The sequence below is a fragment of the Chinchilla lanigera genome, unplaced genomic scaffold (assembly GCF_000276665.1).
Source record: "Chinchilla lanigera isolate Chin_1 unplaced genomic scaffold, ChiLan1.0 scaffold00049, whole genome shotgun sequence".
Classification (NCBI taxonomy): Eukaryota; Metazoa; Chordata; class Mammalia; order Rodentia; family Chinchillidae; genus Chinchilla; species Chinchilla lanigera.
This window is the reverse complement of record NW_004955450.1, coordinates 2,081,801-2,105,937: the sequence shown is the minus strand read 5'-3', so window position 1 is coordinate 2,105,937 and position 24,137 is coordinate 2,081,801. Positions and strand designations below refer to the sequence as shown.

Genomic DNA, 24,137 nt, shown 5'->3' with positions numbered 1-24,137 from the left:
AAAAGGATGTATTGATGCTTTTAGTTAAGGATTAAGTACTTATAAACCATAATGCTAAATATAAATATTTCATTTACATGAACTTTGTCTCACATTTATCAAGACAAAGATGGCTGGCTGCATCTTCTCGTGAAGTGGATATTCACAATGCCTTCTCCCTGAAGAGGCTTCCTGTTTATCTGCTTCATCGGATTTCATTATAGAATACAGCAAGTGTATTTAATGTTTTAAATTTAAACATCACAGGTGCTAGAGATTATATAACATCATGCTTGATGCATCCTATTTCTAGGATTGCTACATATATAGTTTTATACACACACATGTGCACACAGGTCATACATCCATAATGCAAAAATTCAAAAGCTGAAATGTTCTAAAATCTAAATTTTGGGGGCGCTGACACAACCACAAGTGGAATATTCTATTCCTTGAAAATTTGTTTAATGTGTAAAGTTATTTAAAACATTATATGAAATTACTTTCAGGATGTGGATAAAAGGTATATATGAAACATAAATGAATTTTGTGTTTAAGCTTGGTATCCCTAAGCTATCTCATTATGAATATGTGTATATTTCAAAGTCCCAAACAATCTGAAATCCACAACACTTATGGTCTTAAGTATTTCAGATAAGCCATATTCAACCTGCAAACACACGCATGCATACTCACACACACAATTTTGTTTTGTAAGCCTCTGCTCAGATTGCACCATTCCATATTTTTGGGCCAGAAAACTTTATAGAACAACTGAATACCTCAACTATTTTTAAGCAGAAACCATAGTAGAGGGGGATATAAGGAGATGAAAACAACTTTAACAAACTGTACCTGAAGAGATCTTTGACTGCAAGCATTTGGAATCTTGGCATTATAATTTAACTGCAACCTGTCCTAGTATAATACCAGTTGGTGAATTATGTTATGAAGCATCTCCCATCTACAGGCTGCATGAACACACAAGTTAAATTGGCTGTCCTAGAGAATGATTTGTAGACATCCGGTACAGTTGCAGAATAAAAGCCACATACTAACAGAGACAATGTAGAGAGATGCCTGAGAGCTTAAACTGTGAAATCAAATGGCCTGGCCTGAAATTCCAACTCCTCTAACTCTGACCCTGGAAATTACTTCAAAGTGCTATCTGTAAGGTAAAAATAGTTATTACTTTGAAGTGGGGAGAATTTGCAACCCAAAAGATAAAAAATGAGAGTTTGATTTATTGAAAAATAGGGAACCTCTGTGAATCTTTGAACAGATAAGTGATTAAGTAACATTATTTTAGTGACCACATATGGGGAGAGTGGGAGGACCTAAAAGCAAAGACACCAGCTGGAGACTTGCCTGGGCAGTCCAGACATGAAAAGTGCGACTATGGAAGTAGAAAGAGATAGGCAGGACCAAAAAAATCATCCAGATTTCACAATCCATTAGTGTTTTAAAACATTCTTCTCCCTACGAATGGAATAATTCAGCAAAATCGTAGAAATTGCTGATGTAGCAGCTCAGTGGAAATCTCCTGTAAGTGCTGTCAGAGATGATAAACTCTGGGGACTCCAGCTGGTAATGTGTGCGTTCACTCACAGCTTCCTTTGCCCCTTTGTACAGCAGAGCACAACAGGAGATATTGGCTTATCCCTACAGGAAGTGTCTCTATAGGAGATGCTTACTGAACTGAGTGCCTTTGTTTAGAACTAATTGACCCTCTTCAAACAGCATTTTTAGAGCTTACTCAAATTTGGCAGACTTTGCCCATCCAATAAGTCAGAGACAAATCAAGGTCAGTAGTCAGGTTGGAAAGAAAGCACAAGTTGGAAAGAAAGCACAGAAGGATGTTTCTGTCAGACAGAAGAACAATGTACTAGTAAAAACTACCAGTTATGAAAATTTTATTATCATTTTAGCAGTGAATTGTATCACTAATTCTTTGCCTACATTATCTTAGCTGGGTGAGCTGGGCATGGTGGCACATGCTTGTAATCCCAACACTTGACTGTGACCCTAGCACTGTGGATACTGAGGCAGGAGGATCACTGTGAATTTGAGGCCAGCCTGGGCTACATAGTGAGACCCTGCCTCAATAAACAAAAACAAAAAAAAACAGATAGTGTTCCAACCTCTCGATCTGAATTTGTTTTTCTTTGGTTAGACTCTTGATATTTAAGTAGGAAAAAAGATAAATATTATTTAGGCATTTTTTAGGTTTTGACTTAGATGTTTTAAATTATTATTAATGATAAAGCAAGAAAATGATTAAAATAGGTTGGAGAGAATTCCCTTAAGATATATCATGGATTTTGATTCAAGAGATAGTCTGCATAAAAACATCTGTTGTTCCTAGAGTCTTTGCTGGCTGTAAGCTAATTTCTTCCTCTTTTGACCAGCTTTGTCCTTCATGTAGTCACTATTAGTTGAATTATAATTGCAATTATTGAGCTGGAGATGTAGCTCCAAGGTGGAGTGCTAAGCATGTGCAAGGCTCTAGGCTCAGTCCCGAGCACTTCCGTGTACATACTAAGACACAAACTGGTTCAGTAGCTCTAGAGTAGAGCCTAAGACTGCATGTCCAGCAAGCTTACAAGTGTTAGCAATGCTGCTGGTTAGTGCATTATATTTTGGGTAGCAAATCTAAATAGTTTCTATTTTTACCACCTGTATCCTCACTCTGTAAGGTTATCTCTGTGTGCCCTTTATTTTGCCACTTCAAACTATACCATGATGCTTTTTCTTCTTATGGCAAAGAAAGTTGCCTATAGAACATGCCCCCTTTATTAGGGGGACCCTGGAGCATTGTTGCAGGGCTAGGGTATCTGCCCCAGTGAAACCTTTTGTAGCTTCTCCTTGCCAGAAAAATTTAACCACTGAGACCAGTTGACTAACAGATTTTTCAGGTTAACTAAGAGAGTGTTTGCATAGGACCTGGGCTCTGTGACTTTGGCCAAGTTACTTGATTTCTTTGACCTTCAGTTTCTTAGAGTGTGAAACCAAAATGAAAGGAAAATTCTCTTAGTCTGTAAAATGTTAAGGTTGTTGGAATAATTAATGATTATATTAGACACCTGGCATAGCGTATTGCATGCCAACAATCTAGCAGTACCTGCTAGATTTAACACTTAATAGGCACCTTCGTCATGATGGGATGAAGCAAGCACTGAAAACTAATTGTATGTTAGGTATTTATTGTATTAGTAACATAGCTAACAAAAGTTGTGAATTGTTTTCTGGAAAAGAAAATGAAAGGTTGAAGTTGTTTATATTTTTGCTTTATTTCATGTTTTTTAAAAAATCATTTGATTACTTTAGAAAATAAATCACCTTTCTAGATGTCTGTTATACCCCTTGTGATGGAAAGAAAGTTAAATTTTATATCCTTAACTTTATTTTTAAGAAGGGAAATAATTCCTTTGTATCCTAACCCAAATTTTTTAGGCCAGCATATTACCAAATAGTGGCATGTTTGCTGTATCTTTTTCCTGAGTGGTATGGTATAAAGGAAAGTCATCAGGAACAACACAGCTAGTGCCTTGAGGAACATGACACAAAATTGGCACTACATGTTAAGCTTAGGAAAGCCAACATTTGTTCAGTTACTAATCCTTTTAGGCAGTGCCTTTGATTTGGCCCTGAACTACTGCAGGTTATCATAGATGTATTTTTATTTGCTGCCAAAACCCTTCACAAAACTTCCTAGCTGCATTTTGAAATACAAGCATATAGTCTATAATGAGTTTTTAAAATCCTCCTGTCTCTCACATTAGCTGGCTTCTTACAGTGGGCATAAAAATGTTTGCCCAGTTAGATGCTTCATTAGCAGAGGTTCTTTCCAACAGCACATGTGTTCCAGGGCAACCTATTAGCTAGATTATATCAATGAGAACACGAGCTGATGGGTTATTCATCTGTAAGAAAATATTCTCTCAGTGTCTCTGGGCTTAGCAGTGCAGATCCTCACTATCATTTGTCTTACTTCAAAGCTAATTGAAATCAGCCAGCCTATGTTTCAGAATATCTACACATATTACCAACCATCTGGCTGCTCATAGATGATGAAGACATTTAATATAAAACTTGGTTAATGCACTACCCTCTCACCTCGAGAGAACAGATTTTGCCTAGGACACACATAGTCTTACTTCAGCATCAGTCTGCAACGGGGCAGTCATTTGGGTCTCCATACTCATAACAATTTAATGTAGTCCTTCCCAAGTGACAGAATATGATAGATGTCAGAGTGATCTTGGCTTGTTCAGAACTGCAGTGACAGAGCAGAAGGTCTATGTGACTGGCAGATCTAGACCACCTCAAGTATGTTGCGTGTAGGTAAAGAGCATGCACAACTGTTTTCAGTGACATGATGTTATTTTTTTCTGATTATAAAAGCAGTAAATATTAAATGAAATATGTGCTTTTGGTAGAAAATTTGGAAAATATACATTTTCATTTAATATTTTATTAATCTTTTGATCTTTTTAAAATTGAGTTTATTGTGTATTATTCTTAGCAAACTTGGGATTACTTTCCATATTATTCTTCTTTTCCTCACCACCCCCTCTCCACCCCTCTCCTTCTTTCTTCTACTAGGGATTGAACCCAAGACCGTGCATATGCTAGGCAAGTGCTCTACCACTGAGCCACATGTTTTTTTGAGACAGGGTCTTACCAAATTGCCCAGGCTGGCCTGGAGCTTGCAGTCCTACTGCCTCTGCCTCTGGAGTAGCTGGAGTTACAGATCCTGGGCCATTGCAGCTGGCCTGTATATAGTTTTTCATATTTTTAAATGTAGAACTATTTTATGAACATTTTTCAGTTACATAATCATCTCCATTTCAATAACTGTGTAATATTTTGTCATATTGTATATTGTCTTAACCTACCTATTCCCTATTATGGGACATTGAGGCTGCCTCTCATTTCCCTATCATAAGTAACATTGTAATTTATTTTTACATATATATATTAATTAAGCGTATCATTGCCTTCCTTTAAGGTAAATTCCTAGAAATAAACTGTAAGATCAAAAGGCATACACATTTTCTATTTTATTTTTATTAGTACATATTTGTAACATGTACTGTTTACATTTCTTATGGGGGATTGATACATGCACATAATACATCTTAATTTGTTTTTTCACACCCCCTGCATATCATTGTCTTCGTTAAGGTAAATTCCTAGAAATTAACTGCAAGATCAAAAGACATTTACATTTTTAATGTCCTTTGCTTTTCTTTTTGTTTCTTTGTGGTTTGGGGATGTTTTGATACATACTACCTTATTCTGGGGAAAAACACTCTTTTGTACTATTTTTAGAAATGTGTAGAATATACCTCTGCCCTAACCAACAGTTAAGCATGGACTTATTTTTTTATTTGAGATATTTGGTAGGTGTAAACTAGTTCCTCACTGTTGTTTTCAATTTTAATATCTGTGAATATTAGTGAGGTGGTATACTGGCAATCCCGTAATTATTTTTACGATATTTTGCATAAATTCCTCACATGCCTACCTATCAGACTGTTCATGCATCAATGAAAGGGATATACTCCCTAAACCAGTAACACATTCTAGGTGGTAATAGCAACAGGACTGCATCTTTATTTATAGACATTAAATTTGCACTTCTACCTTGAAGCCTGGGACTGAGTTGTGCTTTTAAACTAATCAAATGTCAGTGTTTAGTACACTTTTATTAACTTTTTCTAAAACCATACAGTTTTACCAAGATCTTCATCATCATCTTTTACCAAATTTCTCTTGAAAAATTTCAACTGCCTGTCTTTTCCCTGGGGAGCACACTTTGTCCTGTTCATCAGCTAGTTAATCATGGCCCTCTTCCAGGACCATCTCCCACTCCTGCCTTTTTTTCCCCGTAATGCTGGCAATTAAACTTAGGGTCCTCATCTTTTGAAAAATAAAAATACAATTATATTTTACTGTTGTCTTGAATTGCTAACCTTTGTGAATATGCTTATTTTTGTGGAAGAGGGGAGGAATATTGCTATTTGCATTCTTCGCAATATGTAAGAAAAATACTTGTGCAAGTCGGAAAGTTATTTAATAATTGTCAAAAGTATTGCCTATTAATAAATGATGTTTAGTATGTAATTAGACTAGTTTAAAATTAGAGTAGAATCACTGAGTTAAGAGTCTTAATTAGTTAATGAGGGTAAAGTGCTTTAAAGATAATGAGCATTTTCTAAGTACTATTATTGTTTTTGATGGAATTTTATTCTTTGTGGTAATGATAGCTTGAAAGTAATTTTTACTTATAATATTTCAAACCAAAAGATTTTAGTTCTTTTCTGGTCTTAGACCCTTTGGTGTATAGGACTGCAGCATGGACAGCCTTATTAGGTTTGCCTTAATGGCTTCTTTATACTCTGTTTGGAAATAGGTTTGGGAAATAAGATTGGCTTTAATTTCCTACCTATGTAGGTATGTCCTGACTAAACAGCACCTCTTTTATGGTATCAGATTCCACAGCTCTTATAACCACAAGCTATAATTGCTGCTCACCTAAAGAATCAGGTTATACATATAAACAAATAATTTTATATTGATTTATAGTAACTTGCTATTAAATAACCAGTGGATATACTTGCTGCCTAATGCAGTAATAGTAAAATTTAATCCTTTGTGCTAATTCAGATTATTGAAGAATTTCAGGGTCATCAATCAATCACTTGTTGAATCATCACATTTCTATTCCTTCTTTTCTATTCCCTCTGCCAGTACCGAGTTAAGGCCTTATTACCTCCCACCTGCACTTCTGGAACTGCTTCCTTATTAATCTTCCTGCTTCCAATCATTCTTCATATTTCAAGTCATTTTATATGGTACACATAGATCAATCTTAAGCTAAAGTATAGATGTGATTATATTATCCTTCTGCCTAAAATATAAATTTAATTGACCATATTTCTAGATCTAGCTGATATTTGGCAATTTACATAGTTTCCCTAAGCCAACATTATTTCTCATCTCACTGTTCATATAATTTCTTACCATCATCTCTTTCCGTGGGTAGCTTAATATGCCCTGTGCTTCTCTGCATAGCATCCACACTAGACATGTTAGGTACAGTAATGGGGAGTCAGCCAGGGCCTTTGCACAAGCTATATTCCCACCCCCCCTTTTTTTTTTCATTTTTAATTTTGAAACAGGTCTGTGATCCTCATGCCACATACAGCTGTTATCAGTGAAGGGGAGAAAAAACAAAAAACAAGCAACAAAACATGTTTCAATGCATGAAAATCTCAGCAGAATAATTAAGACTTAACAGGGAAATAGAAACAATGATAAAGAACCAAATGGACAGCCTAGAATTGAAAAATACTATAGTCATTCCTTGGTATTCCACTGCTTTGAACCTCATTAAATATGGTACTTGTGGATTTTGACGGAAAAATCTTGTCCCAGTACTCATCATTTGTTTGGTACTTCACATGCAAACTAGAACTTGTCGGTGTCAATTGCCTCATGACTCACTACTCATTCCAACCAAAATAAGTGATTTTTGCTGCTCATCACACCTCCTGGAACTAATCAACAGCAAGTACAGGAATCACTGTATTTCTGAAGTGAAAAATTCGTGGAATGGACTTAGCAGCTGAGTGATGCAACAGAGGCAAGTAAGTGATTTCGAGTTGATTGGTGTTAATTATCCAAGATGAAAGAAAAAAAGATTGGAAGTGAATGGCAATGAACAAACCTCAAGATCTGTTAGATGGTATTTAATGGTCCATGTAACTGGATACCAGAAAAAGTAGAGAGAAGAATGGAGCGGAATGAATGTTCAAATTTTCCCAGATCTGATAAAAATGCAAAACCCCACAAATAGGCCTGTAAGATTGTGAAATAGTCTAATATTGACTATAACTGGACTATGAAAATTTAAGGTTCTATATTATCTCTAGAGAAAACTATTATAAAAATAACAAAGTATAAAAATATAAGAAAATTGAACTGGAATTCAACAAGAACATACAACAACATAATGTTTATGTGTCCCATAATAGTGCTTCAAAATACATAAAGCAAAAATTGACAGAATAAAAGGACAAAATAGTTTCTTAATCATAGTTGATTTTAACACCATTCTCTTATCAGTCCAACAATCACATAGATGATCTGAACAACACTTTCAGCCACCTCGCCTTATTTGATATTCATAGAACAGTGCACCAAATAATGGCAGAAAACACATTTTTTTCAAGTGCACATGGTACATTTACCAGGATATACTATAGTCTGGGCCAGAAAACAAATCTCAGCTTTAAAAAGATTGGAACAGTACGGAGTTCATTTCTAACTGCAGTGAAATTGAATTAGAAACCAGTAACAACATGATAAACACACTTATAAGTTATTATTGGATCAGGAGAAATTATAAAAGAGTACAAAAATACTTTAAGCTGACAAATGAAAAAAGTAGCATACTAAAATTTTCAGGATGCCCCACAAATTGTTCTTGGAGAGATGCCTAGAGAAGAAGAAAGTCAAATCTGTGATCTAACTGATAAGCCAACTGTCCAATTTATGTTGAAATGCAAAAGGGCTAGAAAGCCAAAACATTAATTAAGAACAAAGTTGAGGGATTAAAACTACCAGATTTTTAAGTTATTATAAGGATATCTGTGGTAATCAAAACAGTGTCCTACAGTGAAAGAGACAGAGTACCTCAATAGGAAAAAAAAGAGGTCCAGATATAGATGTATTCTTATATGGTTGGCTTTTTGTTTTTCTTAATTTAAAACAAATGTGGCAGGGTAATTCAATGAGTAGAGAATAATATTTTCAAGAAGTGCTTGAACAATTAGTTATGTGGAGATTCCGAAGTCAATCTCTTTTCTTACCTGTCACTGAAACAAAAATTAACTCAATGTGGACCATAGATCTCAATGTAAGAGCTAAAGCCACAAAATTTACAGAATACACAAGAGTGTGTTGGTGACTTTGGGTTTACTGAAGATTTCTAAATCAAACTTTGAAAAGCACACAAATCTTTTTTAAAATTAAAAAAAAAAAAGATCTCATCAAATCATTAATCTAAGATGAAGATTAACAAACTGTGTACTGTGGTCCACAGTACTGCTTGTTTTTGTAGACAGTGGCTGGGGGAGAAGAGTTTGAAGAGGCAGGGTGTACTGCCTTGCTCATTTGTTTATATATTGCCTGTGGCCACTTTCATACTTTTACTGGAGGAAACCATTCTGCTGTAAAGCTAGTATTTACTACAGCCTTTAGCAGAAAATATTTGCCAGACTCCAATATAAACTTGTTCTTAAAAAAGCTAAAAAAGGAAAAGTAAGTTCAAGCCAAAGCAAACAATGAAAGAAGTAATCACAGATCAATTAAATTCAGAAGTGCAAGAAAACCAATGAAACCAAAAGCTGGTTCTTTGGGGAGAAAAATGAATAAGATACACGTTACCAGTATTGAGAATGAAAACTGGGACATCATTGCAGATTCTTGTGTCTTTAAAATGATAATAAAGGAATATAGTCCCTGATTTAACAATGGTATAACTTATGATTTTTCAATTTTGTGATCATGTTAAAGTGATACATTGTTCACTAGAAACTATAATCCAGATTTTGGTCTTTTCCCAAGCTAGTGATATTCAGTTTGATACTCTTGTGAAACTGGGTAACCAATCAAGTGCAGAGAGGTACAGAGTGTTTTGTTTTGTTTTGGTTTTTTGAGTAAGGATTCTTCTGTCTTCATTGTTGTGTTTGCTGCACAAAAACTATCAAGCTGTACACTTGAAATCAGTGGATTTTATTGTGTGTAAATAATGCTTTAATGAATAAGGAGGGAAAAAGTCCTGTCCATCCTTTAAGCCCAGGCTTATGACACCTATTTATAAAACCTTCCTTTATTCTCTCTGTAGGAATCAAGTTTCATTTCTATGAACTACCAGAACTTTTCGTTCTGTAAGTCTTAGGCTACTACTGATTATTTTCTATGTTCTGTCATTTTATTTGCATATTTCTACTCCCCTGCCAGTCTTAACATTTTTGAGGACAAGGACCATTCTCATTTTACCCCATTCTTCCAAAGCGTGGCTTTTATGTATCTTGTTATTTCTTTTTCTCAAAAGCATTGGATAGAATGTCATCCCAGTTAATGAAGGGCTCCAGTTAATTGTATTTTAGTCCTTTTTTTTTTTTTTTTTTTTACTTCAAATAAGCTACTTTAGAACTATAGTCAGCATAGGGAATTGTGATCTTTCAGAACTTCCTTTGTCCAAGAAAGTGATTTCAGAACCTATAATTATTAGTTCTTCCCCATACTTGATCATAAGAAAACATGAGTCTTATAAAAGTATATAATCCTAGTGGGTGAAGAACTCAACTGAATATTAATGAATGTTTTATGAAATACCAAAGAAGGAAACAGTGTTTTACATTGTTTTTAATGATCCACTTTCAGGATAAATTGTGATCAAACACATTTATAATATTTTCTATTGAATAATGGCTATACCAATAGTAAGTTATTATTTTGCTTCACATTTATGTGCTGAGATGAGTAATATTGCTGTTATTAAATCAACATTATTTAGTCAGAATTGAACTCCCCTCCTTGGTATATTAGTGGGGCCACAGAACCTGCAGTGCACAGAATTTCATCCATATTTAATACTGTATGGTACATTAAGCCATTGTATTTCTTTATTTGTGTGACAGTCTTAAAACTTTCCTGAAAGTTTATTTTGAAAATCTATTGTTTTGAAACATTTTATAAGATAAAGTAAGCTTCCCTGCCTTGAAAAACAACATGCTCTAGAAAACCAGGGTTAGGAAACTTCCTATTTAAAAGCTGATCAAAAACATATTAGGCCTTGCAGACCACACAATCTGTTGCAACTACTCAGTTCTGCCTTTGTATCATGAAAACAGCTGTAGGCCATATATCAATGATTGAGCATGCCTATGTTCCAGTAAAACCTTACAAAAACAGGTAGCAAGCCAGATATGACTTATAGACCATAGTTTGCTACTGTAACAAAGTGGCATGCATCTGGAGGTAGAGACCTCAAATGTGATCCACCGTATGAATTATCTAAACATTAGTTACTTTTAATTAATTTCCTTGTGAATTTTTCCTTTTTTTTATTTTAAAGAGAATTGAAAAAAAAAGAACAATAGCAAAATGCCAACAACATAGACAAAAAGGAAACAAAGCTAAAACAGTAAGAATGATACAGGGTTTCAGAACAAAATAATAAGGATTAACAGTGGTTGTTATATTACATATTTTTGTCTTCTTCGAAGTTTGTCAAATTACCAGATGTAAAAATGCAAGATTAATCAAACCATTAAAGAGAATGAAAAGAGAATAGTTTCACCAAACAAGATGATAGGAATTCAACAATGGTTATTATGTTACATATTGTAGTCTTCAAATTAGTTGTTCAGATTACCAGATATAAGCATGCAAAATTGGTCAAAAAATAAATAAATAAAGCATTAACTGTTCCTTTCAATAAACCATTAAACATCAGCAGTACAGTTATTTCAGCCATACTTCTGTGTGTGGATATATATATGTATGTGTATATATATCTCCTTCCTTCTTTCTTTCTTTTTCTCCTTTCCCTAATCCCAGTTGTTTCCTCTTTTGAGCAGTTTCTTTCTCTTTCCCAATATCTATTGTACGTTTTGGATTCCACTTACTCTTTCATGTTCTTACACTAGGGAGACAACATGATGTCTACATGTGTGGGTCCTACTTATTTCACTTAAGAGTATGGTTTCTATTTGCATCCATTTATCTATGAAAGCCTCTAGTTTACCTTTTTTGTAGATGAGTAATACTCCATTGTGTAAAAATACCACATTGTTTTAATCTATTCCTCAGTGGATGGGCATTTGGGTTGTTTCCAAGATTTAGCTATGACAAATTGTGCTGCTATAAACATGGGTGTACATACATACATCGCTGTGGTATGATGTTTTTAATTCTTCTGGGAAAATTCTGGGTTAAGTGGGACCTCCAATCCTACTTTTGTGAGGAATCTTGAATTTTTCTTTCTTATTAGTAAAATAAAGAAGTGAGACTGTAGTGATCTGTCTTCCTATTTTAAACTCTATCCTCCCCTATCCCCAGTTAAACCCAGAACTTTCACACTAAACTACATCTGCAACCCTTTATTATTTTTTATTTTTTGAGTTAAGATCCCACTAAGTAGCCTAAACCATCTTTTGAACTGGTGATCTTCTTCCTCACCCTCCCAAAGTGTTGGGATTACAGCTATATGCTACCATACCTGGCTTTAAACTTTATTATATTTGGCCATCAGAAGTTTTCTAGTTTAATGTACGTTTTTTGAAAGATAAATAATCTAAGGACAAAATTAGTGTAGAGTCTTGCCTTTATGCTGAATGTGGCCTGGATTTTAAACATTACATACATATTGCTTCTTCCCTTATAGTGTGAGAGAGCAAGCCATTGACTTCTACTTTAGTAGAATGTTAATAAAATAACAAGTTTTAACAAACATTTCTTGTGTATAGAAGGCCTATAAATTCACTGTAGATTTTGAAAAATAATTGCATTATATTGCTTTAGTATAACATAAATAAATGTAAAAATAGCTACCATCTTTTATCATTTACTCAGAAATACTCAATTATCTCTTTGATCTCTGTAGCAGAGATAGTTACTATTACTAATCCTTTTTGACAAATGAAATTAACATTCAGAAATATAAATAACTGACCCAGGAACACATAGGTAAGGTAAATGCCAAAGCTGAGATGGAACTCAGTGTATTCATTTCTCATTGCTACTATAACAAATTGCCCCAGATTCAGGGGTTTAAGACAACATAGATTTTTTATGTTACAGAATCTGAAATAAGTCTGGGACTTATTTCAAGCCAGAATTCAGGTTTTGGTAAGACTATATTCTTTATGAAGACTCTTAAGTGAGAACCCATACATGATAATAATTTCACAGGTTTCAGAGATAATGTGGACATCTTTGAAGGCAATGCATTGGCCTCAAAAGTGTCTGTCACATTCATTGGTGGAAAAAATTGTAAAATATTGTATCTTTTCCTCTCAGCATCTTATAAAAAGGAGGAGTTGCTATCATCTCATTGTGTAGATAAAAAATCCTGATTCAGGAGTAATGTGCAATTTTGCCAGAGTTTGGTAACTAACTAGCCTGAGGGGCTCTTTTAAGTCCCAGAAAGCTTTCTACCAGATCATACTTTCATAACATTTTTATCAGTATTAAGCATTTGATGTTAATATAGGTATATTGCCTTCCTGTCTCCAGATAATCAAACTGGAATCCAACCCAAATTAGATGTGATTTAATGCCCTTGCCATCTGTTAGCTTGTTTGATAGTTTCTGCTATGAAAAGCATTTTCTCCTGAAGAGTAAAGAAATAAGTCAGGATAAAATAGATGTAGAGTCTTGACTTCTCTTGGGTACTTTGAAATTTTCTTTTTGCCAGTGTTTAGACTTACAGTAATAACTGAAGATATATAGAAATCTTAGACTTTTCTATACCTTATACGTCGTGAATGTTTATATTAAAAAGATGAAAATGTTATCTTAAACTTGACTTTTGTGGTTTTTTTGAGTGAGGATGGTTTTGTTGAGATAAGACCTCACTACATAGTCCAGGCTGACCCTGTACTCAGTATGTAACCCATGACGGCCTTCAACTTGAAATCCTCCTGCTTCAGCCTCTGGAATGCTGGGACTGGAGTGCCAACCATGTCCAGCTAGCCCTTTTTTTTCTTTTTGATTTCTGGTTTCAATTTGTTTTCCTTTTATCAAAGCTTTTTGACATTTATTTATTGTCTGTCCATTATGTACCAATAAGTAGTTGAATCTGTATTGTAAACTTATTTGCAAATCTGTAGACATTTAAATCTTATTTTCAAAACTGATGGTAATAAAGCTGGGTGCAGTGAGGCATGCCTGCAATCTCAGCACTGAAGGAGGCTGAGGCAGGAGGATCACAAGTTTGATTCCTATCTGAGCAATTTAGCAAGGAGAGACTATCTGGAAATAAAGTATGAAAGAGTTGGGGATGTAATTCATTGTGAAGACCCTGGGTTTAATCCCCAGTACTGAAAGAAAAAGTTGGGGGAGGAGAGGTAAAGAAGATGAACGTGTTAGTTAACAATAACAAATAATCTTCATCACCCAAGGAAGTTTCTGGCCTGATAGAAGTGCTTAGAAAATAGTCCTGAGAGTAGGAGTGTCCTTTCCCTTGAGCTACTGGTGGTAGAGCCAGGAGAGTAGTCCAGTCTCGAGTGGAATGAGATGTGCTCAGATCAGAGGCAGAGAAGCCTTGTGGGCTTACGGAAGAGTTCAGAAACAGCGTAACATGAGTCAAGTGGGGCTTTTTAGTGGCTCAGACCTGGTTCAAATCTCAGCCTACTGCTTAAAAGCTGTATAGTGTTGGACAAGGAACTTCATATCTTCACCCTCTCATTTGATCATTTATTCAACTGACTATAATTCTTGCCCCTCAAGGCTGTCGTGTGAGGTAGACATGTAACACACATAGTGGTGTTAGAAGTAGAAAAGAGTAGTTATAAGGATAAGAGCAACAGATTGAAGTTGCTGGGCCTGATGGATAGCAGGGTTCACGGTAACATATAGTTGGAATCACACAGGATGTCACCCTTTCTGATCGGCTTCTTTCATTTTATAATGTGCAGAGTTTCTTCCATTCTTTTTTGGGGTTGATTATGTAATTATTTCTACCATTCCATCCTGTGGGTGCTATGCCTTGAATGTGACTTGTTCTCATCAAAGCTCATGTTAGAATTTAGTGGTCAGTGTATTGGTGGAATGGAATTTGGTGTTTGGAGGTGAGTGAGGTGTTTCAGAGAGATTGGTGCCATTTTCCCAAGACAGATCCAGTTTTCCAGGGAAAAGATTAATTTTATGATGCAAGTTGTTATAAGCTATAAAGCAGGCCTACCCTCCCTGTCTTCTCAACGCACATGCTTGCTCCCCTCTTCTGCACTCTTGCCATGTGTTGTATGTGCCATGCTATGAAGAAGCATGAGGATCTCTTTGTATACAGCCCAATCCTGAATTTCCCTGTCTCCAAAAGTGGGAGCTGAATAAACCTCTTTCCATTATAACTCACCCACAGTCAGGTATTCTATGACAGCAGTGGAAAATGGACTAAGACAAAGGATACTACTGCACAGTTTGTTTATCTATGTACCTACTGGAGAATATCTTGGCTGCTTTGGCAATTACAAATAAAGCTAATGTAAACATTTGTGTGCAAGTTTAGTTCAAAGGTATGGTGGTACCTCAGTTCACAAACTTAATTCTTTCCATGATTCTTATCACAAACTGAATTAGACAAGAACTGAATCAAATTACCCATGAGGTCACCATGGAATCTAACCATTGAATTTGATTTGGTTCTCAATCAATTTGCTTTGTGACCAGAATTGTGAAAAAAAATTAACTTCATGAACCAACCTAACACTGTAAGTTTTGTACTCCTCTGTGAGAATGCAAAGGATTAATGGCTTGTATGGTAAGACTATGTTTATTTTTTAAGTAAACTTCCAAACTGCATTTCAAAGTGACAGTACTATTTTGTGTTCCAAACAGCAGCAAATGAGAGTTTTTGTTCCCCAAATCCTTGTTCAGTATCTGGCTTTGTCAGTAACATGAGATTAGCATCTTCCACATGCTTTTATTTACTATCTATATATCTTCTTTGTCCAGGTCTTCAGATCTTTCACCTTCTTTACATTGGATTGTTTTCTTATCATTCAGAGTAAAGAGTTCTTTGTAAATTTTGCATGTCCTTTATCACATAGAATGTTTGCAAATATTTCCTACCACTGTGTGGCTTATGTTCTAATTCACATCACAGTACCATTCAGTGAGCAGGAGTTTTTAATTTTAATGAAGTCTAGCTTATTGATTTTCTTTCATGGATCATGCCTTTGGTTTCATATTTAATAAGTCATCACCAAACCCAAGGTTAACTTGATTTTCTCCTGTTATCCTCTAGATATTTTAATAGTTCTGCATTTTACATTTAGATCTATGACTTACCTTGAGTTAATTTTTGTAGAAGTTGTAAGGCCTGTGTCCAAATTCTTTTTCTTTGGGAGGGAGGGTTCTGTTTTTTGCAGTACTTAGATTTCACCACACTGTGAAGTGGTATAATGCTGAACTATATTCCCAGCTCTTTAAAAACTTTTCATTTTGAGATAGGGTCTTGCTAGGTTGCCCAAATTACCTCAAACTGACAGTCTCCTGCCTCTGTCCCTAATGATTTTTTTTTTTACATGTGACTGTAGTTATTCCAGCACCATTTGTTGAAAAGAATATATTTTTCTCATCCTATTGCCTTTGTTAAGATTGATTATATTTCTCTGGATCAATTTCTGGGCTCTGTTGTCTTCTATTGACCTGTCTCTTCTTTTGCCAATATTATATACTGTGCTAATTGCTGTACTTGTTTTTTTTTTTTTTTTTTCCAGTACCAGGAATCGAACTCACGACCTTGTACTTGCCAGGCAGGCGCTGTGCCGCTGAGCTAAATCCTCAGCCCCTAATTGCTATACTTGTGAAGCAGGAGATTAGGGTGTGAAAGACTGGCTGGGAAAGTAGGTGTGACCTGTTAATTCCAAAATCCCAGGACACATGTGCAGAACAGTCCCCAAAGCCCTGTACATGAGCCCAGTCTGAGAGGGCCATCTTCATTTCCTCTCAGGACAACTCAAGCAGAAGATGGCCTGGTCCTGCCATCAGCCCAAGGAGTGGGAAATACAGAAGGACAGTCATCATTGAGCCTCAGCCACTGTGTTCTCTTTTACACAGTGGCCTACTCTCACCTGTAAACTGTACTGGATTTCCCGCTTTTACTTGGCCCAAACTTGTTCTAAAGAGCATATTTCTTTTCCTACCTTTAATAAATGTAAAACTTCATTACCTTTTTGCATTTGTCTTGATCAGTTCTTTGTTCAGTAAGAACCTAGAAATTGCCTCTAGAAGGAGACTACAGTACCCTAAAGCCCAGTAACACTTGTACATTAAATGTTTATGTCTAAAAATGTCAATCCTCCAACTTTGTTCTTCAGAATTGTGTTGATTCTTTTGTGTTGTGTTCTTGATTATTATTTTTCACATTACACTATGAATAAAAGTTCGTCATTCTGCTTTAGTTAGAAGGTGCTGGAAATCCAACCCAGGGGTTCACACACGCCAAATAAGCAAGTCCTCTACCACTGAATTACATCCCCAGCCTAAATATAAGTGATTTCTTAAATTTTACGGCTGTTTCCCAGATCTCCATCACTGTGTGTTGTATATATGCTGAAAAATTTTACTCAAAATTTGGTCTATGACCCCCAGACCCACTGAGGCAGAAGTAGTTTTATCAAATAACCAGTACCCCATAAGCATTAAAATTTAGGAAGCCCTCCACTAAAAAAAAAAAAAAAAGCAAGTTTTATCTAATTGTGAATATGGCATGGCAGCTTTTCTTTTTAGGATTTTTTTTTATAATTTGAAAACCACACTCAGGTTCAGAAAGATTTTTCTTTTTTCATTTATTTTGAGAACCTGCTCATTTCCAAACTACTGGTTAGAAAATTAGAGGATAAGTGATAAATAAAGCACATACTCGATAGAAACTGAATGTTAACAGGTGATTGTTGCATGCTTGAAAGATCTTCAGTGGGGTCAGGTGTTTTTCATATCATTCTGTCTTGTATTGAAATAGTTTGAATTCTTATTTCTTTATACTTTTCCTTTTGAACAGTGTTCAACTATTGTACCAGCAGAATCATACAGTTTACCTCTGGAGTAACATTTTACAAATGTCATTATTATACAAATCATAGGGTTTAGAGTCAGACCTGAGTTTTCATATTAACTCTGCTGCTTCCCTGATTTTATACCTTTGGGCCTTAAGTTTCCTTATTTATAAATTAAAGAAATGGTACCTATGTTTTGATTGTTAGGATTAGATGTGGTGACATTATAATGTAGTTTTCAGTACAGTGACTGTACTATCTCAATAAATGTTAGTTTCTTTCTTTCCCCCACCCCCCAAAATCAAATTAGATTTCCTCATATAGTCATACTGTAATGCGGGGTCTTTGTTGTTACAAATTATGTGGATGCTAACAAGTGTTTAGCATTTCTCAGATTTACATGTGTAAGAGTAAATGTATTAAGTTCAATTTAAGCAACTCAAGATTATTGTTACTGACTTTAGGGAACAGATTCTTAAAAAGATTTCACTACCATCTTTCAAACTTTAAGACCTATATATTAACCCAGATTTTATTACCTAAGCTGATAAGCCTTTGTGTGTTATTACCACTGCTTCCCCACTTACAGATATCATCTTTTTTTTCCCATGAAGTCATGAGCAGTTCTGCCTCCCTTTGATCAATACAGGCTCTTTGTAGTATTGAAAGTACTGCATGGAGGATAGCAGATTCTAAATATTGTCTTTTCATCATTTTTGGTATATCACTGGGGAAAAACTAATTCAGAGTCTGTTTTCATATTAATATATTCATGGCCTCTTTCCAAGGAATTTCAGGCACCTTGGAAGTAGCCTGACATTTAGCTAAAGGCATAAATGACTAATTCAGAGTTGGATCTTAAAGATAGAAGCAGAAGTAGAATCTCCAGCCATCACTGTTAGATGTCATACTTAGACCACCCTAGCTCCCCCTCTTCATGCATCTTATCCATCTGCTTTTTGTCAGACTTGGTATTTGTTCTTGACTCTGATATTGTTTCAGATCACGGCAGGCTTTAAAATTAATGCAGGCTTCTCGTTAGAGCCACTAGGAGTGAGTGCTGTATTCCTTATCATGTAGCTGTTCACAGAAAGCTATTCACATCTTCTGTGTTCAAGAAGCATCCTGACTCCTGGATTTTCTTTTATTCTTTTTTTTGGCCAAGACTTATGGAGTATTATTGGTCAGTTGTGCTTTTTGTAGTTAAGTGATAGATTATTTTTCAGAGTAGTTTGAAAAGTGTCTTAGTCTACTTGGGTCATTACAAATTATTGCTCTCTCTTCAGTTAGTCAGGGTTCTACCAGAAATTATTGGAACTGGAAATGTAGCTCGGTGGTAGAACACTTGCCTAGAATACCCGAGGCCCTGGGTTTGATCTGTAGCAGTGTCAAAAAGGAAAATTATTAAGCCACTGTAACTGAAATTTTCAAAAGATTATTCAATCATTGCATAGAAACCTCTTGAAAAAAGTTCATGTTATTTTAGACTTTTAATTATGTCCAAATTAATTAAATTCTGCTTGAATAATGCATAAATTCTCCCTCTCATTTTTAGGCAAGAGCCCAGGGAAAGTAATAAAATAAAAATATCCTTTACCACTAGGGACACTTTTCTGATCTGTAACTACAAATTTTGTTGTTTCTATTATTGGTTTACCCTCCTCTAAGGATTCTTTTGGGTAGTATTCTAATTTTAAGCAATAACCATCATTATATATCATAAACAAGCACAGATTTCTCAAAATCTTGTCCTCTAGGGCCTATTTTAGAAGGTAAAGAATATTGTGTTACACTTTAAAGGTATACCCCCAAAAAGCACATTTTCTACCATAATTTAAACTCTCTAAAAATAATCATATTTAGTCTTGTTTCAATTAGTTTTCCCTTCAAATTGCATATTTAATGCACAAAGATATTTTCATTGCCATTTGTTATTTTCTGGGGCGATGAGTAATGCTTGTTGGTGCTCACTGTCCAGCAGCCCTGGACCACGCACATCTCCCCACGCTCCTCTCTCTCCCAACGCTCCTGTGTTGTCTCTGCCTTGCTGCCTCCTTACCCAAGCATGTGCTCCATTTTCAGTGCCTTCAGCAAAGCAGAAGCCATTGTTTCCTAGTAAGCCCAGAGAGGTTCGGGTAATTTTCTTTCACATATAATGTTTGAGATTTTGGAGATGCAAAATAATATAAAGTGATGAGTGTGAGTAGTTAAAAACAAATGACATCTAGGATTTCTTTTCCTTTCACAGAATACCTAGTCCTATTTCAAGACCTGTCAATAGATTATACCTTTCTCTCCAATGCTAGCAATATTTAAGTAAAATCAGAGCATGGCAGCCAGCATGCAGGATTCCATTTGCAGTATTTTATTCCTTCAGTGAGCTGAGCTCAGGCTTTCACTGCCTGACAGACAAATTGGGGAGGAAGGGAGTTAGATGGAGAGCGCTATTTGATTTGTCCCTTACCTACTATAGCTTTAACAGATAGCCTTGATGAGTTTGTAAGATCTCTTTGGTACAGAAACTGTAAACCCAATATTTAGCTGGCGCTTGCTTCTGAAGGTTAAGCAGATCATAGAGGGACAGCCAAGCTCGCGGCTGCTTAGCATGAAATATCGAGTGATCCAGAGGGAGACACAAGAGTGATGGTATTGCCGCTGCAGATAATTGCAGGAGACACTTGTGAGTGCTGCACAGTAAATCTGCACCTTGCTTGCACACATGTTTCAGGGGAGGCTTCCTCAGGATCGAGCATCAGCAACACATGTCTAATAGGTGCATTCATTTTCATATGCTCATTCATGAATAGTCCTGATTAATTAGTACATGTCACCATCTGGTACTTAGTGAGACTATTCATTTTTTAAATGTTGAAATTGCAGGGAATGGTGCACACCAATTAAAATCCTTTTAACTGGATCGTATTGGTATAAGGTATCTGCGTAGGAGGACTTCATTGGAATTCAGCACGCATCTAAGGGTGCACACATCAGCCCAGAGTCAATTAGAACAAAGAAAGTCAAGAGAGGGGAAAATGAAGGAAGAGCTGTCCTTTTTCGGAATGTGTCTGCAGGGTACTAGGCTTTCTCTTTTTGTTTTTTGTTTTTGTTTTTCCTGTCACTTGTTTTGATTGTCCTCCCACCGTTTGTTTATCATGGGTTCCCTTTCTTTATCTCTTAACCTCCATTTTTATCTTCTTTGTTTTTGCTCCCCCACTTCCTGTCTCTTCCTAAGCTCACCATTTTCACCCAGTCTTGTGTACATTAAGATGGGAGTTGGGTTGATAATTATGTGATGATATGGTAAAAACTTAGCTTTCTGTGTCCATTGACAGAATAACTTCCTGGCTGTAGGTTTGAGATCTTAAACATTAAAATATTTTTAATTAGAAAAATAATTTGAGCTTTATGACCTGATTTATTTTTTAATATAACCTAAGGTTTGGGTTATGTTTTTCTCCTTTTTATTTTCTAAATTTGCACTAATGAGTACTTATTTTATAATTAAGCAAAATTTTAAATAATAAAACTATTTGTATGAAAATCTTTTAAAAATACATTTCACATGTCTGTTGTTTTTGTTCCTTGTTGAACATGGGATACTGGACATGATGTAACATATTCTTGATATCTTGCTGTAATTAGTGTCAACATCAAATGCAGTGATGATGCCCTTAAGCGATATAGAGCTGTTTGCCCCACACTGAAATGCTCTTTGAGTGCTTACATTTGTTTTTTGTTTTTTTTCTCTTTCCCTTTGCTGTCAGGTGGTCACTTGTCACTTGCCACTTCTTATCTGAAGGCATCTCTTTCTTTCTAAGTTATTTTGGTCCATGAAACCAGATAGTAAAACTTCACTTGTTCAAGAAACCTGCATGCTAAAACTGAATGTGAAATGTCTCCTGTCTTTGACGAACTAAGACTAATGAGGCACAGGGGCATACAAATAGCCATAAATGCCATGTGATAGGAATTTTGGGAAAAGGAGCAGTTAAATTTTTTTTTTTTTTTTTTTTTTGAGACAGAGTCTCACTAGTAGTTTGCTGGTTTTAAACTCACTGTGTAGCCCAGGCTGCCCTCAAACTCTGGTGACAGTCTCCCTGCCTCAGCCTTCAGAGTACTGGGCTTATTGGTGTGTGCCATCATGCCTAGCTATGGAGCAGTTAATTCTAAAAGGAAAATGTGAAATTTCAAAGGGGAATTGACATTTCGCTGGAGCATCAAAAGATCTATGGAATTTTTAACAGTTGTTATATGACTGGGTATGTAGGAGATGATGCTTTTAAAAATGGAAAGACACTAATTTATCCTTCTTTATAGCAAAGTAGCACTCCATTATGTGTAGATACCACATTTTCTTTATCCATTTTTTCTGTGGATGGACATAAAGGGCCCCTTCCAAAATTGAGCCATTATGAGTTGTGTTGCTATAAACATGGGTATGCATGTATCGATGTTATATGATGTCTTTAACTATTTGGAAAGATGCCTAAAAGGGGAATAACTGGGTCAAATGGAATTCTAGTTTTAGTTTTTTGAGGAATCTTATACTGATTTTCATAATGGTTGCACTAGTTTACATTCCCACCAGCAATGTATAGGGTTCGTTTTTCCTCTGTAGCCTCACCCGCATTTGTTATTTGATTTTTAGATGATGGCAGTTCTTTCTGTTGTAACATGAAATTTTAGTGTCCTTTTAATTGTATTTGTCTAATGGCCAACGATGTTGACCATTTTTTTTTATATAGTTATTGGCCATTTGTATTTCCTCTTCTGAGAGGTGTTTGTTCATTTCACTTTCCCATTTTTTGAATGGATCTTTTATTTAAGGAAGGTCCAATTTTTTGAATTTGTTACATATAATGTTAAGTGAAATACATTAGACATATAAGCTTAAATAATATATGGTTTCTCTCATATGAGAGATCCAAAGTATAAATGAAGAATAAATCAAGGACAGGGAAAAAGAAACAGGAAGACAGATCTTTTGCAAATGGGAAGCGAACCAAGAGATAAAGGGTGGGTAGAAGGGAGGACATGGAAAGAATTGAGATGTGTTGTGTACATGTACCAACTACTGACAATGAATGTAATCATGTGTTGCAAATATGAGCTAAAAAAAAATGTGGGAAGGGGATCTAAAGACAGAGAGGGAAGAGGAGTAAGAAAAATTAAGGTATTTATGTACATGTGCCTAATCCCTAAGATGACTGTAACCATTATATACTGCAAATGTGTATTAATAAAAATAAAATTAAAAATGGAACGATAGAATCAGTTCACAATGAGCATTACATTTAATTCTGAGTTCAAATGTATTATATAGCCACCCAAGAACTTCTCATAGTTTTACAAAGAAGCAAAATATTAAAGACCTTTATTTTAGAGGAATTAGGAAATAACAATGTAGCATTTCAGTATTTCAAAGAACAATGAAATCCAGAACTCAAATTATGCCTTGAAGGATCAAAGAGAAAGGATAGATTAGAGAGGGAAGACCTGGCAATTCATTGGATATAGCAGAAAGGGACCAAAGAGAGTCAGAGCTGACCCCAGAATGCTGCCATGTTTGTGATACCATTCATTGCATTGGTACCCAGAAAAAGATCGAGAATATTTTGGAGGAATAATAACTAGTTATGTATGAAGTCTAGTAAACAGCTACAAACAGAAGTCTAGAGTCTAAAGTCAAGAGTAAGAGGTATGGCTTTGGGAAGTTATTCTGCCCCGAACTATTTGTGAATAGGCAAAATCACAGAATATAGGATAGAAAGAGTGTCTTATAAAAAGTTAATTGTGGAAAGGACATTTGGACACCCTTTGAAAGAGCAGTGAAATGCATGTATCTCCACTCAAAGTTTTATCTCAGTGGGGTCAGAGTAGAGTGGGTAGGGCTGCATGAGACAGCTGTAATTCTTTATACTTTAAGTGGAACATTCATCCTTATTTTGTACAGACAGCATCAGTACAACTAACTTATTGATCAAACTAAAATTGTATGCAAAACAAGAGTAAGAATCTGTAAATGAGATACTGAAAGGTCCTTTCTTACTTTGTCTAATTTTTAGCTGTCCCCTGAGCAGGTGATCTTGCCAGATTTCTACAGAAAAGAGTTGTTTCTTTATTATCTGTGGGAAATATTTTTAATCATTTGAGGTTACTAAAGGACTCTGGTTGTTGTGTTGCTAAATTTGTGTGAATAATTCAGAAGTTTTAACACAAATTTGCACTTATGTGATGTTTAGAATAGATTGTAATTTTGAGAAAGATTTATTTGTATTGCCCGAGAATATATTTGCTGTGCTGCATACATCTGTATGTCTCTGGGTGAACCCCTTGATCTGGGTATAGAAAAAGACCCAG

General features: G+C 35.5%; 1 protein-coding gene across 8 annotated transcripts in view; it reads left to right on the top strand.

Moving 5' to 3' along the window:
* Peak1 (pseudopodium-enriched atypical kinase 1) overlaps positions 1-24,137 on the top strand; it is a 284,201-nt gene that overhangs the window by 179,086 nt on the left and 80,978 nt on the right. The window contains exon 1 of one of the 8 annotated variants that reach the window (XM_005393488.2): positions 7,496-7,634. The exons of the other annotated variants lie outside the window; for them this stretch is intronic. The gene's annotated coding sequence lies outside the window, so the exon portion shown is untranslated. Of the gene's footprint in view, positions 1-7,495; positions 7,635-24,137 lie in introns of those variants that run through there. 8 annotated transcript variants of the gene reach the window in all.